Source organism: Sciurus vulgaris (genome assembly GCF_902686455.1).
Source record: "Sciurus vulgaris genome assembly, chromosome: 19".
NCBI classification, from domain to species: domain Eukaryota; kingdom Metazoa; phylum Chordata; class Mammalia; order Rodentia; family Sciuridae; genus Sciurus; species Sciurus vulgaris.
In genome coordinates this window covers 25,225,122-25,239,111 of record NC_136480.1, presented here as the reverse complement: position 1 = coordinate 25,239,111, position 13,990 = coordinate 25,225,122, and positions in this window count along the sequence as shown.

Below are 13,990 nucleotides of genomic sequence, written 5' to 3'. Positions count from 1 at the left end.
GCAGAACTCGTCACCATGAAAAGGTGGAATCACCATCAGGATTGGGTGTGAAGTGTCCCAATTCAAAGATTATCTAAGCCGCCATTCTCACTGCATACTTCACTTCCCTAAGTTCTCACCAGCCATGATTATTTGTGGTTGCTTCTGCCATAAGCAAGTTTCCCCACTAGGATATTCTGGGTGTGCCCAATGCTGAAGGAGCGAGTTCAGAAGGAAATAGCGCTGGATCCGGTGCTCAACTTGGTGATCCACGTGTCTCCTAGCGCACCTCCACCCAACCAGGCAAACTGGAACTGGTGGGGATAATTGCCTGCTGTCAGGAGGCCCGGTGCAGGCAAACAAGTGCAGTGACATCTAGCGGTCTTGCAGCTGAGTGTGAGCAGTCAGGCTTCAAAGGAGTACCTTGTCCTACCTGGTCCTGCAGGGATCCATGGACCACAGGGCTGTTCTCTCCTGGCCGAAGAGGTTAGAATCACATTTTGGAAAATCTCAGTTCCCTGGCACTCACTACCTTCTTCTTGCCTCTGACCATCACAACTAAGCTGGTGCTTGTTTTCAATCTTGACGTGAAGAGGCCAGGAGCAGAAGATCTCTGGTTGCTATGGAAACTGTGATGGCATCGTGCTGTCAGGCCTTTCCTCTGTGACCTCAGGCAGATTCTGAAAGCTGTCTGTTTTATCTCAACTCCCTAAGGTCTCCCTCCCAGTGATGGGAACAAAGCCCTTAAAGCTGTTCCAGGAATTAGCCCTAAACAGTGAGTAAAAGGGTAAATTGAGTCAGATAGCCAGATAGTGCTGAAACAGTAGGATTACCAGAAACTATTGACCAGAATCTACACCCTGTTGTAAAACATTGTGAAACATGTTGTGTGTTATCAACAAACCCAGATCCCCTTTGAAATTTCCCGGCAGCTTTGTTCCCCTTTTCACTTTCATGTGCGACCCCTCCCGATGTGTGGTCTCTGCCTTTATAAACCTGCAAGATTTTCTGCTAGGGACTTGACTCCTGAACTCCTGCGTGAGTCATGAGTCGGGTCCCAGCGCACTGGAATAAACACCTCTTGCAGTTTGCATCAAGTGACGCCTCCTGCGGTTCATTGGTGTTGCTGTCGATCCATGGGACAGAGTTGGGGTTTCCTTTTTGGGGGCCTAACAATTCCACGGTGTGGGCACCAGGTCACAGGAGCCACTCCTCAAACTCCATGTTGCACAAGGCCCAGAAAAACCCTCTGGGGGGAGAAACCAACTGTTCTCCAACTGGAGTCTGGAATCCCCAAGCCATTCCTACCCAACCTGCCCAATGCCTTCCCCTTCCACCTGGATTACAGGAGCTCTCCCTTTTTTGTTTTTATGTCACAGGAGCACTGGTAATCAAGTGAGGAATTGTCCTCAGTGCAACTGAATGCCACTGAATCCTGAGAGATCAGGAATATAAATTTCAGCACTTATCCTTCTCTAACAAATCTTGAGAGAAAATCCACAAACATACCGAGAAGAAGATTGAAATTGGATTAGGAATGTTTCCTTTCTGCCAGCAAATATGGATCCTGGGGACCCAAAACCAAAGAGCCATCACCAAATGATTTTGCCTGTTTATATTTCCTGACATCTTCTGACTAAGTTGATGAGACATTCCCTCATTGAAGGAAACTCCTTTCCCAGGATAAAGGCCTTCTTCTACCTCACCCCTACCTCAGACGATAGGTAAGATCCACAACCATCCATGACTTGTGCACTTTTTACAGCACTCTGCTGCTTAGAATTTTCCAAAGTAAAATGCCAAAAGGAAAATGAAAAGAAAAAAAGAAGATCAAAGATGGTGTCAGTAGATTGTGAATATAATGGCTGGTGATTCAATGGTGAATGATCCCCAGAATCTCCTTTCATAATAACAGCCTGAGCATATTCCAATACCCACATAGATTCTCCTCTCCTCATGCCCTGTCCTACATAGATCACTGATATAAATTTCTGTTCATGGATCAGCTATAACCAGCTTTCTCCTTAAGTAAAGATGGGATATTTCTTTCCCTCAGGACAAACCCCTAGATTGTGGGTCTTGAGATGCAATAAAGTTTATTTGCAAGATTGTTGTGAAAAGGAGAATTAAGGATTCCTTAGTCATTGATTGGCTTTGTCTAGGGTTGATTCTCTGCATAGGACTTCACAGATACAGAACCTCAGGGGATCAAGTCATGTACTTTAATGGAGCTCTTCCTGTCCTGACTATATAGCCCATCATGTAGGGCACTGGCTTTGCAAGTGGTAAGTCTGGGGTTCAAATCCCCAGCACCATGGGATTTGGGATATTTAAAAAAAAAAAATAAGAAAGAACATTTCTGAGGGTTCCAAACTTTCATCATCTCAAACTACATGTTCTGCTCTATTATTCAGTGAAATTGACACTGTTCAAGATCTACTAGTTTCACCTTCAAGCAATTTCCATTGACATCTTTCAGCCCCCAGCTGCACTCAAAGGGATAACTGCTTCCCCAGTCCCCTGCATGGCTTAAGGGTACTTGTTCCTTCACATCTTTGGACTATCATCAGTTCAGATGTTACATCTCACATATGACTATACTATGCCCATCTTTTTCCAGTAATTTCTCCAGATAGGCAATTTTCACCAGGTTGCAGTGGCAGGAAATTCAAAATGACACCTCACTGGTTCTTGCCAAATTCGTGTCTTTGTGGACATAATCCAAGACTGCCAATGAAGAGGACTTCCACACCTGAGCACTTTCCCTGTGAAACAAAAGGTCTACTGGAAAACTAACATGTGAAGGCAAAAGATAGTTACCCCTGGCTTTGATTTTCCTAGTCATTTTTGCTTCACATTGGTTTCCTTATGATTTGATGAAAAATGGTAGTGAAGCCAGAATTAAGGATAGGTTGTTAGTGTAGAAATAGGAGATCCGGTGAAATTGAGGAAATGAAGCCATGAATCCATCTGTGTCTGGAAGTTGGAAACTTCTCCTGGAAGAATGGAACGTCAAGGATCTACGGAGCTCATTGATTACCAAATTTACCTGCCTTTATCAAGGACTGCAAGCATGGAGCTGCTAACAAATGACCCTGGGCCCTTAGCTGCCTGAATCACCTTGGCCCTCCCCCTGCCCATGGCTTCTCACTTAATGCAAAACCAGGCCTAGTCACTTAGACAGGAAGGAGAGATAAGGGGGAGAGAACTGGAGAACAAAAGAGATTTTAACCTATAAAAGATGTATTGTGTGCTCACTTCTTGGGACTTCAGAACATCAGCCATGGCCCCCTTCTTCCTGCCGGGAGTAGTCTATATTATTACCTTTAAATAAAACCTGCTTAATATGCTTGCCTTGGCATGCTTCTCTAGTGTTCAATCTTCAACTTTAGGAGGAGCAGAACTCGTCACTGTTAAACGGAGGCATCAGATTTGGAGATCCCACTGAGATTTATGTCGAGGCAAGTAAGCTTCTTTCTCCATGCACCCCACATATGTTTGAGGTGCATCTTTCTTTCTTTTTTATTTTTGGAGAGCACATAGGGTACCCATCAGCTACTTAAACTCAGTTAGTGCAGCCGCCAGTTTTCAAGACTCACGTGAGAGGTTTCTGGCCTAGACAGTTTACAATCACCTGCTCTGTACAGTCCAGGCATTTTGGAATCTGCCAAATCCATTTCCTACTTTTCTGTCCAGGCCTGGAGCACAATTGCCGCCAGTACACACTGTCCCTTGTCCTGAACTACCCAGGATGCATGGAGGTGGAAGAAGGGTTGGAACAACATGGTGTTTTCTGGCCAGGGATACTCTCGGGCAGACCCCAAAGGTTCCTTTTCCAGACTCCCCCTCCCGACAGCCCTGAGGAGTAGGCAGGGTGATAGGTAGATGAATGGCACTGAGGGAAAACGCCAATTACCTTTGCCTCCATATAGGTCATACAGTGCAGAACACTCCCACACATTCACTCTTTCCTGAATGGTCCCCTTCCCTTACCAGTCAGACATTAGAAATTCAATCTGTAGGATTAAGACCTGGGATGATTAGTATGAAAATGTCCAGGTTCCCTTTGTTCACATAGTTAGCCTTCACTAGTCTATCTATAGTCTCCCCATTACTGTTACTGTGCTTAAATTGGCTCAGTGTGTTCTCTTTAAGCTGCAAGAGGGAGGCATTTAAAAACCCCTCCTGTGAGACCCTCCAAGCAAAGGGCGTTTTACGCCTAACCAACCAAGAGCTCTCCCCTCACCCTCCGGAGATTCCTTTAGGTCTATGGGGAAAAAAGATAGGCAAAAATGCACACTGTTTACTTTTGTCATTGTTTTCTTCATAATTAGGAATTAATAGTGGCAGGGAGGAAAGCAGTAAGGCCCTTAAGTCTGAATCCTCCCAGGGTCTCTAGCACAGGGCAAATTAGGTCCCTAGCACTTTGCCAAAGAAGACCAGAATTAACTTTGGCAAAGACAGGTAGTGAGAGACAGGTTTTTCTGGACTGTAAGAAAGCTCAAATTTAGGGAGATATCCCTAATACTTCTAACTGAGAAGGGAGCTTCTCTCTAAACAGTATTGCCAGGTTCATCACTAGCCTGCATACTATTAAATTGCAAATGATCAAGAAAAGTGCCTTTCATATGTTACCATGCTTGACATCAATAATCTCTACCATGAGAGGAGAAAGCCTTGAGGAATCACCTACTAAGGGAAGAAGATCAAGGGGACCCTCCCAACTTAAGACAGAAAAAATGAATTTAGGGAAGTTTTTGGAGGATCCTAATAAATATTGGGATGTTTCAAAACTTATGCCAGGCATTTGATTTCATCTGGGAAATTATTCTATTAACTATCTAGATCACAGGCAGTTCCCAGAAACCATCCTAACTGGGATTCAGAAACCATCCTAACTGGGATTTGAATAATGAGTAGTATGCCTAAAGAGAAATAGCAGGAAAATCCTGCTATTTTCACAGAGAGACTCAGGAAGGCAATAAGAAAACACACCACCCTGAATCCTGAATACATAAAAGGTCAACTAGTTTTAAGGTACAAATTTATCATTCAGTCAGCTCCAAACATTTAGAGGAATTTGCAAAAATTGGTACGTGGCCCTGATCAATCCTCAGATGAATTTCTCCATCTTGCATCTTTCATTTTTAATAAACATCAAAAAGAAAGAAAAGGGAGCAGAAAGACAAGAAAAATGACTTATTAAAGATTATTCAAAATGACAGAAACTTTTAATGCCTTGCAATAGCCCATGCAATTCACCCACTTTAGAAATTAAAAAGCAAACTGCCTAGTCCAAAACCTTAGAATAATGAAGCAGTAATTTCCCCCCACCCTTTAGTTCTTACTCTGTTATCTGAAATTTCAGCTACTGCTTGGTTTACTAAGTTAGATTTAAAAGATGGCTTTTCCAGTATATGCTAGACTCTGAAGAGCAATTTCTGTTTGCCATTGAGGAACCAGATAATGTGTCTAAACTAACCTAGACAGTGTTTCCTCAGGATTTAGAGATGGCCTTCACCTGTTCAAGACAAACCTTAGCTAAGGACTTAACAAAGTTCAGAGATTAAAACATCTGTGATTGTTCTTCAGTAAGTAAAGGACACCCTTTTTGTGCCCCCACCCAGGAGGAATACCAAAAGCCATTACAGAGCTCCTAAACTTCTTAGCTGATAGGAATTATAAGATCTCAAAACTAAAGTTTAATTATGTCATCAACAGGTTCACTCCTACAGGAAATAGCCACCATAGGATAATATTCTGCCCCAGGAATATCAAAAAGGGGCCTTACTTCAAGCTCCTCTCCTCAACTTACCTATGAAGCAAGATTTAACCTGTTTCTCAATGAGGGGAAAATAAATCCCAGATAGGCAGCTATAGGCAGCTCAATAACCAATGGCATATCTCAGTGAGGAGCTTAGCATAGTAGCTTCATTCTCAAAAGTAATGGAAAATAAGGTCTCATAATTTTCTTTGACATTTAAGCCTGTTCAGCTAGAAATGGCTAAAATGCCCTAGGCACAAAGTTTCTGCTAAAGCCTATTAGCTCAGCTCCTTCCAGATCTCAGTCAAGGTTGACATTGAAATGTAAATAGAGAAAGCCTGAGGGCTCAGTAGGAGACCAGTCTCAAACCCAGGAAATAAAAGGTAAAAAGAGTCTTACCTAAACTCCAGCAAAAGTAAATTTTATGGTGCTTTACTAAAGTAATTAATGGCTGTATCATTTTTCCAGGACTCTTGTTTTTTATGAATTTTACATTTTTTGAGCTCATGACTTTTCTTTGAGTTCTTTCTTTTATTCAACTAGAGTTTTTGAACATCTGTTACATTGCAATGGAGATTCACCTATAAAGTTACAAGGCCTTTTATTTTGCATTATTTGTATGTTGTGCTGTCTGATGTCATGTTTTGTCTGTATCAAAGGAGAGCACTCCTAAAATTAAAATTTAAAAATGAATCCAGATACTTTTAATTTACGTGATTTAAAAAGTTTCAATTCAAATTGGGTAAACTAATAAAAGTAAAATGTCTTTGAAAATAACTCAGAAGTCTCTAGGTGGTTAAGGTAATAAAATGTTGATGTTAATAAAATGTCTAATATCAATTGTTTCTAGGACTTTTCTTCAACAGGAAAGAGATAGCAAATACTGTTAGTACACTTGTCTGATATCTTGGTTTTACAAAATAAGTGAATTGGAGTTAACATGTATGGGATTACTCAAATGTGTTTGTAGAGACATCTGATTAATTTACAAAGTTAAAATGCTAATTGTTAAATAATATCGAGTACTCTTAACTCCTTAAATTCCATGGGGTAACATACTTAAGCATTATTGGTGTTTTCATAGATTGGTAAATAAAAAGGTTTTAAAATTGCTTAGCATCCTTATCAAACACAAGGCTACTAAGAGTTAGGTCCTAACAGGTACAATTCTATATACAAAGGTTTCCAAAAGTTTCAGCTGTGTTTCAATTAGAGTACTATAAATAACAAAATATTTAATTTTATTTCAATAGAGTAATTTATCTAAATTCAGAAATTTCATAAGAGTTGTTTCAGAATGTGAATGTCAATAGATAGAAAAGGGAGAATAGAAGGTTCTGAGTATGGAAATATATTCAGTAAAAGGGAAAAGGAAATGTTTCTGGGTAAGAAAGTGCTTATGTGATGAAATACATGAGGGTCTAAGTAAGTGCTAAGAAAGTCTGTGTGTAAGTAAAGGGCAAATTTCAACAAGTTTGTGTGTAACTAAGTTGGTTGTATGTTTGTGAGACAGTTAAAGCTATTTAAAGTTTTTCCTAAGGTGAAATACTAATGTTCTGATATAAACCAAAGTTTATTCTATATGGTAAAATGACATGGTAAAATGACAACGATTTCTTAGAAACATTAATTTACCCTTAACTTTGTGTCTATTAAGTTTCGTTCTTTAGAACAATTAGTCTTAAAACTTAGGGTTCATGCAATTATGGTTAAAAAACTGTTAGAGTATTATACTACATTACAGAGTCGAAATTTTTCTTTAAAAACTAAATTTGGTAAGAAAAAAGTGTCAAGGTAATTGTGAAATGGGCACTATTTGTATATTAAATGTGTTCATATTTTCCAGGTATACAAGTTTTAAAGCAGGGAATCTATCAAGCTGCAATTCTCCAGATAAAAGTTGTCTGTAATGGTAATTTTAAACTTATAAAGAGTAAATTTTATTGGGGATTTATTTCTGTCATTTAATGTTCTATTATAGGACCTGTTATCAATAGGGTATATGTATAATTTGTTACTTTTTACACTGAGATAAAGAATTTTAAATGTAAATGTATTTCTAAATGTTAGAGCCTGATTTGTTTAAAGGTTAATATTGTGAAACATAAAAGCATTTTGCAACCTTGTCACACAAAAGGAAAGTTAAAAGCTCTCTCAGTCTTTCTTTAATTCATGTTTTAGATATAATGTTAAATTATTAATTAAAGTTCATATAGACTCAGGAATCAATATATGTAAACTTCTTAAAATGACATTTTAAGAAAGAAGCAAAGATCAACATCAGAATTAGAACACTTAAGATTTGTAAAGAGCCATGCCTTACCTGAGATTAGGCTCTGCCTCCCACCTTACTGCATATTACAATGGCTCAAAAATAAGTCAGACTTCAGCTTATTTAAAGTTATACTCAAAAGATTGGTTCTTGTTGTAAGAGTACTGTGATCTCAAATAGGGGATATAATGTGGCTCTGTCAAAATTCAAGATAGCTATTATACAAGCTGGATATATTTTTACTCTTGCTAATTTCTTTAGTAAAACAGTTACCTGTTAATGTTTTGCAGAAGTAGCTGCTTCAAGAACACACAACCTAGGTAACTTGTGATAATAATCCATCACTTATAGAAGAGATAGTGGTAACTGCCAGTACTAATTCAGACTCCGGTTAGATAAAAGGATAAATAACTGTAAAGTTATAGACATTGAAGTTAAAATCCAGTACTGTTACATTATTACTGGTGAGACTGGCTTGCTGGATAGTTAAGATCAAACTTAGAGATTGAGATTAATACAGAGGCCAAGAAAAAGAAACAGTATCTTACCCTCAAAGTCAGTCTGAACCCAGGGAGCAAGAGGACTTCTCTAATTAGCATTGCAACTCTGGGTGGGTCACACAACCTCCTGATCAAGGAGATTGATAAGGCCACTAGAGAATGAAAAGTCAATCAGTACACTGCTGCAGAGGAGGGTCATGGAAAAAGGGAGACACACCTTATGCTTCCAAGGGAAGCCACCTCATCAAGAAGACCCTGCCTAACCAATGACACTAATGGAGCTAAGAAGCTGCTCTTAATTTATCTATGAGTGACCCCTGTAGGAACTCAGCTGACTCTTTAACAAGACAGGAACAGGTCAATTTGACCAGCTTGATCTTAGACACCCAGCAAAAGAGTTAAAACCAAAATATAGCCATTATTGGACATTTAAAAGAAATAATAGTTGAATGTAACTTAAGATGTACAGTTGTGTGTTAGTCCACTGGAAGCTACAAATGAAAGAGTCTTGGGCAAATATGCCCAATAATTATCAAGAGAAACTGCCAGAGTCAGAAATTTTTAGTCAGTTTACACAGGTAAGCTTAATTCAATTTGTTGCTAGTATGATTATCTAGCCCTAAGTAACAGAAGTATAGAGATCTCTACTTAAAACACGCTATACCAATAAAGGGATATTTTATGAAAAAACAGATGACATTAAGTAGCTTAACTATATTTTCTGGGGACATCAGTGACATTAAGATTTAAAAGTGTTGTGTTTACATTCCTGATAACCTGGAAAATGTTAAAGTTGCCAACTTTGTCCTCTCCAGCCTTTATTAGGCCTTGTTATGGGAACAATTTCTCAGGTCTTCCACCTCCTGATGAGAGATTTATGTCTGTCATCTTCACGATATTCATTAGCATGTTCCAGATGCTGCAACATTTACTTTGTACTAATCTCATTTCAGTACTCATGTCTCTTTTTTCTTCTATCATAGAAGCACCTACCCCCAAATGACTTTACAACCTGCTCTTCACCAACCAGACTTCTACCTTGGACCCCTCAATTGACCTGATTTTAAATGGGAATTCCAAACTGCTTGCTCCTCACTGCCCCCTTTCAGCTTCAAAGCAGCCAGAATGATCAGCCCCCCCTTTCTTCCACAGCAGTAAGGAGTTAGTAAACCAAAAGAGAGGAATGAAGTCAGAATTAGGGACAGGCAGTTAGTAATAGGAGATCAGGTAAAATTGAGGAAATGAGGGCCATGAAAATCATCTGCCACTGGAAGTTGGAATAGATTTTGTTAAGGACTGTGTAAGCACGGTCCACCTGATAGTGCAAAGGCAAAAATATGAGAGAATACTGGCCCCAGAGAATGAATATGCATGATGCCTGAATGAGCATGATTCCTCAGTATGAACAACTAAAGAGGGGAATGTGAGAACAGGGTGACATCTGTAAAATCCCCCACAGGAAAGGGCATGCAAACACTAAGGAATGAGAAACTATCTTAATCACCAGGATGCAGGCTGTTGCCACAGTGCCCTCAAGAGCCAATACAGGAGAAATAGGACATGCTGGACCCGGGCTTATCAAGGTTATTAAGAGATACCTGTCTGAGGAATGTGCAGCTGCCTGGGAACCTTATCAATCAAGGAGATGGGGGCCCAGCCCTGACTATCTCCTGCATAGTTCACCCCTTCCCTCCTCCCTTCTTCCTCCAGGACCGTTCGGTTCTGGCGGGACCCAATGAGAATAAAACAGATTGGTGGGACCCAACCAAAGAGGACAATGTTTAGCTGTTCAAATGTTAACCAATAATATACAGGTCTTTGTGTGTGAATGCTTGAAAATATCTTAAATAGAGTGCTTTCTCACCCCTTGGGGTTGCTCTGGACTCAGCCATTGTAGTGATCTGAGAGGCAGGTTGTGGTCCAAGCTCGAGCTTGCAATAAAACCTCGTTGTGTGTCTTGCATTATCATGTGTGCACTTTGACTATCTGGGTATAGGTCAATGTTGAACCCCAACAACAGGAACACTGGTAACCAAGTGAGGCATTGTTGTGAGTGGAACTGTATGTCACTGAATCATTGAGAGATCAGGGATATGAATTTCAGCACTTATCTCACTGTAACAAATCTTGAGAGTAAAAGCCACAAATATACCATGAGGAAGACTGAAATTGGATGAGGAATGTTTCCTTTCTGCCAGCAAATATCAGTCCTGGGGACCCAGACCCCAAGAGCCATCACCACTTGACTTTGCCTGTTTATATTTCCTGACTGTCTGGTTAAGTTGATGAGACATTCCCTCATTTTGGGAAACTGGCCTTTCCCAGGAGAAGCACCTTCCTTTTCCTTACCCCTACCTGAGATGATAGGCAAGATCGAGAACCATCGCTGGCTTGTGCATTTTGCACAGCACTCTGCTGGTTAGAATTTTTCATAGTAAAATGTGAAAAAGAAAAGTAAAAAAAAAATGTTCAGGATAGGTGTCAGTAGATTGTGAATATAATTGCTAGGGATGCAATGGCAAATGATCCCCAAAATCTCCTTTCATACTAACAACCTGAGCATATTCTAATACTCACATTGTCCCGCCTTTCCTCATGCCCTGGCCTCCATGGATCACTGATATAATTTTCAGTTCAGTGATCAGCTAAAACCAGTTTCCTCTTCAAGTAAAGATGGAATAAAACTTTCCCCCAGGACACACCATTTGACTGTGGGTCTTGACATGCAAAAAAGTCTATATGCACAATTGCTCTTCTAAGGGGACTGAAGAATTCCTTAGGCATTGTTCAGCTTTATCTAGGATTAGTTCCCTTCAAAGAACTTCACAGACACAGAAGCTGAGTACATGAAATAATGTACCTTTAAGGAACTGTTCATGTGCTGACAATGTAGCCTATCCTGTAGTCCGCTTGCCTTAGAGCCGGGAAGACCAGTGTTCAAATCCCTAGCATTGCAGGATGGGAAAAAGAAAAAAAAAAAAAAAAACGGACTAAACACTTCTGAGGAAGCCAAAGTTCCATCATCTCAGCTTTTTCTTCTCAACCAAATCTGTTGAAGAAGTTCCAGTTTCATATGCAAGCAATTGCCATTGCCACCTTTCAGCAGGGAGCTGCACTCAAAGGGAGCAGTGCTTCCTGAGTCACCTGCATTTCTTAAGAGTACATGTTCTTTCACATCATTCAAATCTCACTAGTTCATAGGTTACATCTCTCTCAGAAGTATTCTAGTGTGGGTATTTCCTCAGTAACTAATTCAGCTAGGCAGTGTGCACAAGGCTGCAGTGGCAGGAAATTGAAAATCACAACTGCACTGGTCCTTGGCAGTTTCGAAGCTTCTTGGACACAGTTCCAGACTCTGCCAATGAAGGGCACTTCCAAACCTGAGCACTTTCCATGTGAATAACAATGTAAAGTGGAAAGTCAACATGTGAAGATGAAAGACAGTTGCCCTTAGCCCTGGATTTCCTAGTCAGTTTTTCTTTGTATTGTCTTGCTTATTACTTGTTGAAAAACAGTAGAATTTGGGTTGAATCCATGTTAGTTTCTGCTGGTAGTATTCAGGAGAAATGGGGGAATTTATCACGTACTCTAGCACTATCATTAGAGCTCCAGTGTCAAAAGAAATGGAGCACTTGTATAGATTCCTGTTGATTTTGATGAATGTCCTCAAGAGATGTACTGTAGAAGTGGGTGAATCATATATTTTTTTCATGTTTACCACTTATCTGGGAATTATTGGATTGTTCTCTGCAGGGTAAGGGATGACAAAAGAGCTTTTCTTAGTAAGAACTCATACCCAAAGAAGGAAAACAGAGGCATTAGGCAAGTTGCAGGTTGGTGGTGGGTAGAATCAAGTCAAGAAATAAAAGGATTTGAGAATCTTCAAATTCCTGTGGTACACTTTTTCTGCTCAGGAAGTCCTATCCCACATTCAGATATTCTTGAACCACTTCTGTTTTGATATTCAGGTTTTGCCCATGTTTCATCTGTTTGCCTTTTAGCAGAGCTTTTTGTGTTTACGTTTTAAATATTGTGGTGCAGTCTTTATTTGGAGAGATGGGTTCAGTGCTGCATATTCCAAATTCAACTCATTTAAATTGTAGTTTGTGGGTGTAAGGGCTGTGTTTTAAGGGAATCCTTTCCTCATGGTCCTTGTGCCAAAAAAATATGAATCAGCATATGTATTATCAGCTGTCCCTTGAGAGCAACAAGAAAGATTCACAAATTTGCAAGGGCATTGAGGTCCTTGCAAGGGAAATTAAGGACCATAATGATGGTTGCTTACAGAATAAACTGGCAAGTACTACTTCCTCTATTTGTAGAGTATGTTGAACCTGAAAAAGTGTCATGCAATTTGAGGGTAGACCATGAAGGCTGACTAGTTTTAGAGGGTCTCTTAACTGAAGTAGGTTTGCAGCTCCAACACACTTCTGATTTCTGTGACCCCAAATGTCCTTGCTTTCCCTCTTTGAGTATTCATCTTGGAAGTGTTGAGAACAGGGTGACATCTGTGCAGCCATCTTTTGTAAACAAGACATTTTGCCAACTGGCCTGTAAACCCCCTTCCAGGAAAGGGTGCACAAACACTAAGGAATGAGAAAATATCTTAATCACCAGGATCCAGGCATTTGGGACAGCACCTTCAAGAGCCAATATAGGACAAACAGGACTTGCTGGGCCCCTGGCTTGTCAAGGCTGTTAAGCGATATCTGCCTGAGGAAGGTGCAGCTGCTGGGAAACCTCATCTATCAAGGACAGGGGGGCCTAGCCCTGACTATTCTCCTATATAGCTCACCCTTTCCCTCCTCCCTTCTTCCTTCAGGACCATTCAGTTTTGGCAGGATCCAATGAGATTCAAGTAAATTGGCAAGACCAAACCAAAAGAGGACAAATATTTATCTGTTCAAATGTTAACCAATAATGTACAGGTCTTTGTGTGTGAATGCTTGAAAATCTCTTAAATAGAGTGATTTCTCACCCCTTTTTGCCACTCCCCACTCAGCCATTGTAGTGGTGTGAGGGGCTGGTCATGGTCCAGGCTTGAGTTTGCTTTAAATAAAACCTCATTGTGTGACTTGCATTACTGTGTGTGCACTTTGACTCTCTGAGGATCGGTCAATATCTGACCCTAACAATATCATCTACTGGCTTTTAGTCAGCATCCTTCTGGAGTTGGTAAGAGGACTCATGGCAATGTCCCACAGAGTTCTGTGCCAGACAGTCACTAGTCTGATCAAGATAATGAACAATTATGTGACCACAGATAGACAGGCATTTCTACATTTTGTGGTGAATTGAGGTGACCCTGGAAATTCCCAGCTGGTAAATTTCTAAGTGCAGAAGAGTTTTAAGGCAACAGCCAAAGAGGTGTGGCCTTGCAGGTGGAGTAAGCCCAGAACATCTCTCCTTCCATGTTAGCACCATCCTGTCCTCCGTACAACCTGCTGAGTGAATGATTCCCATGTCTCCATATTA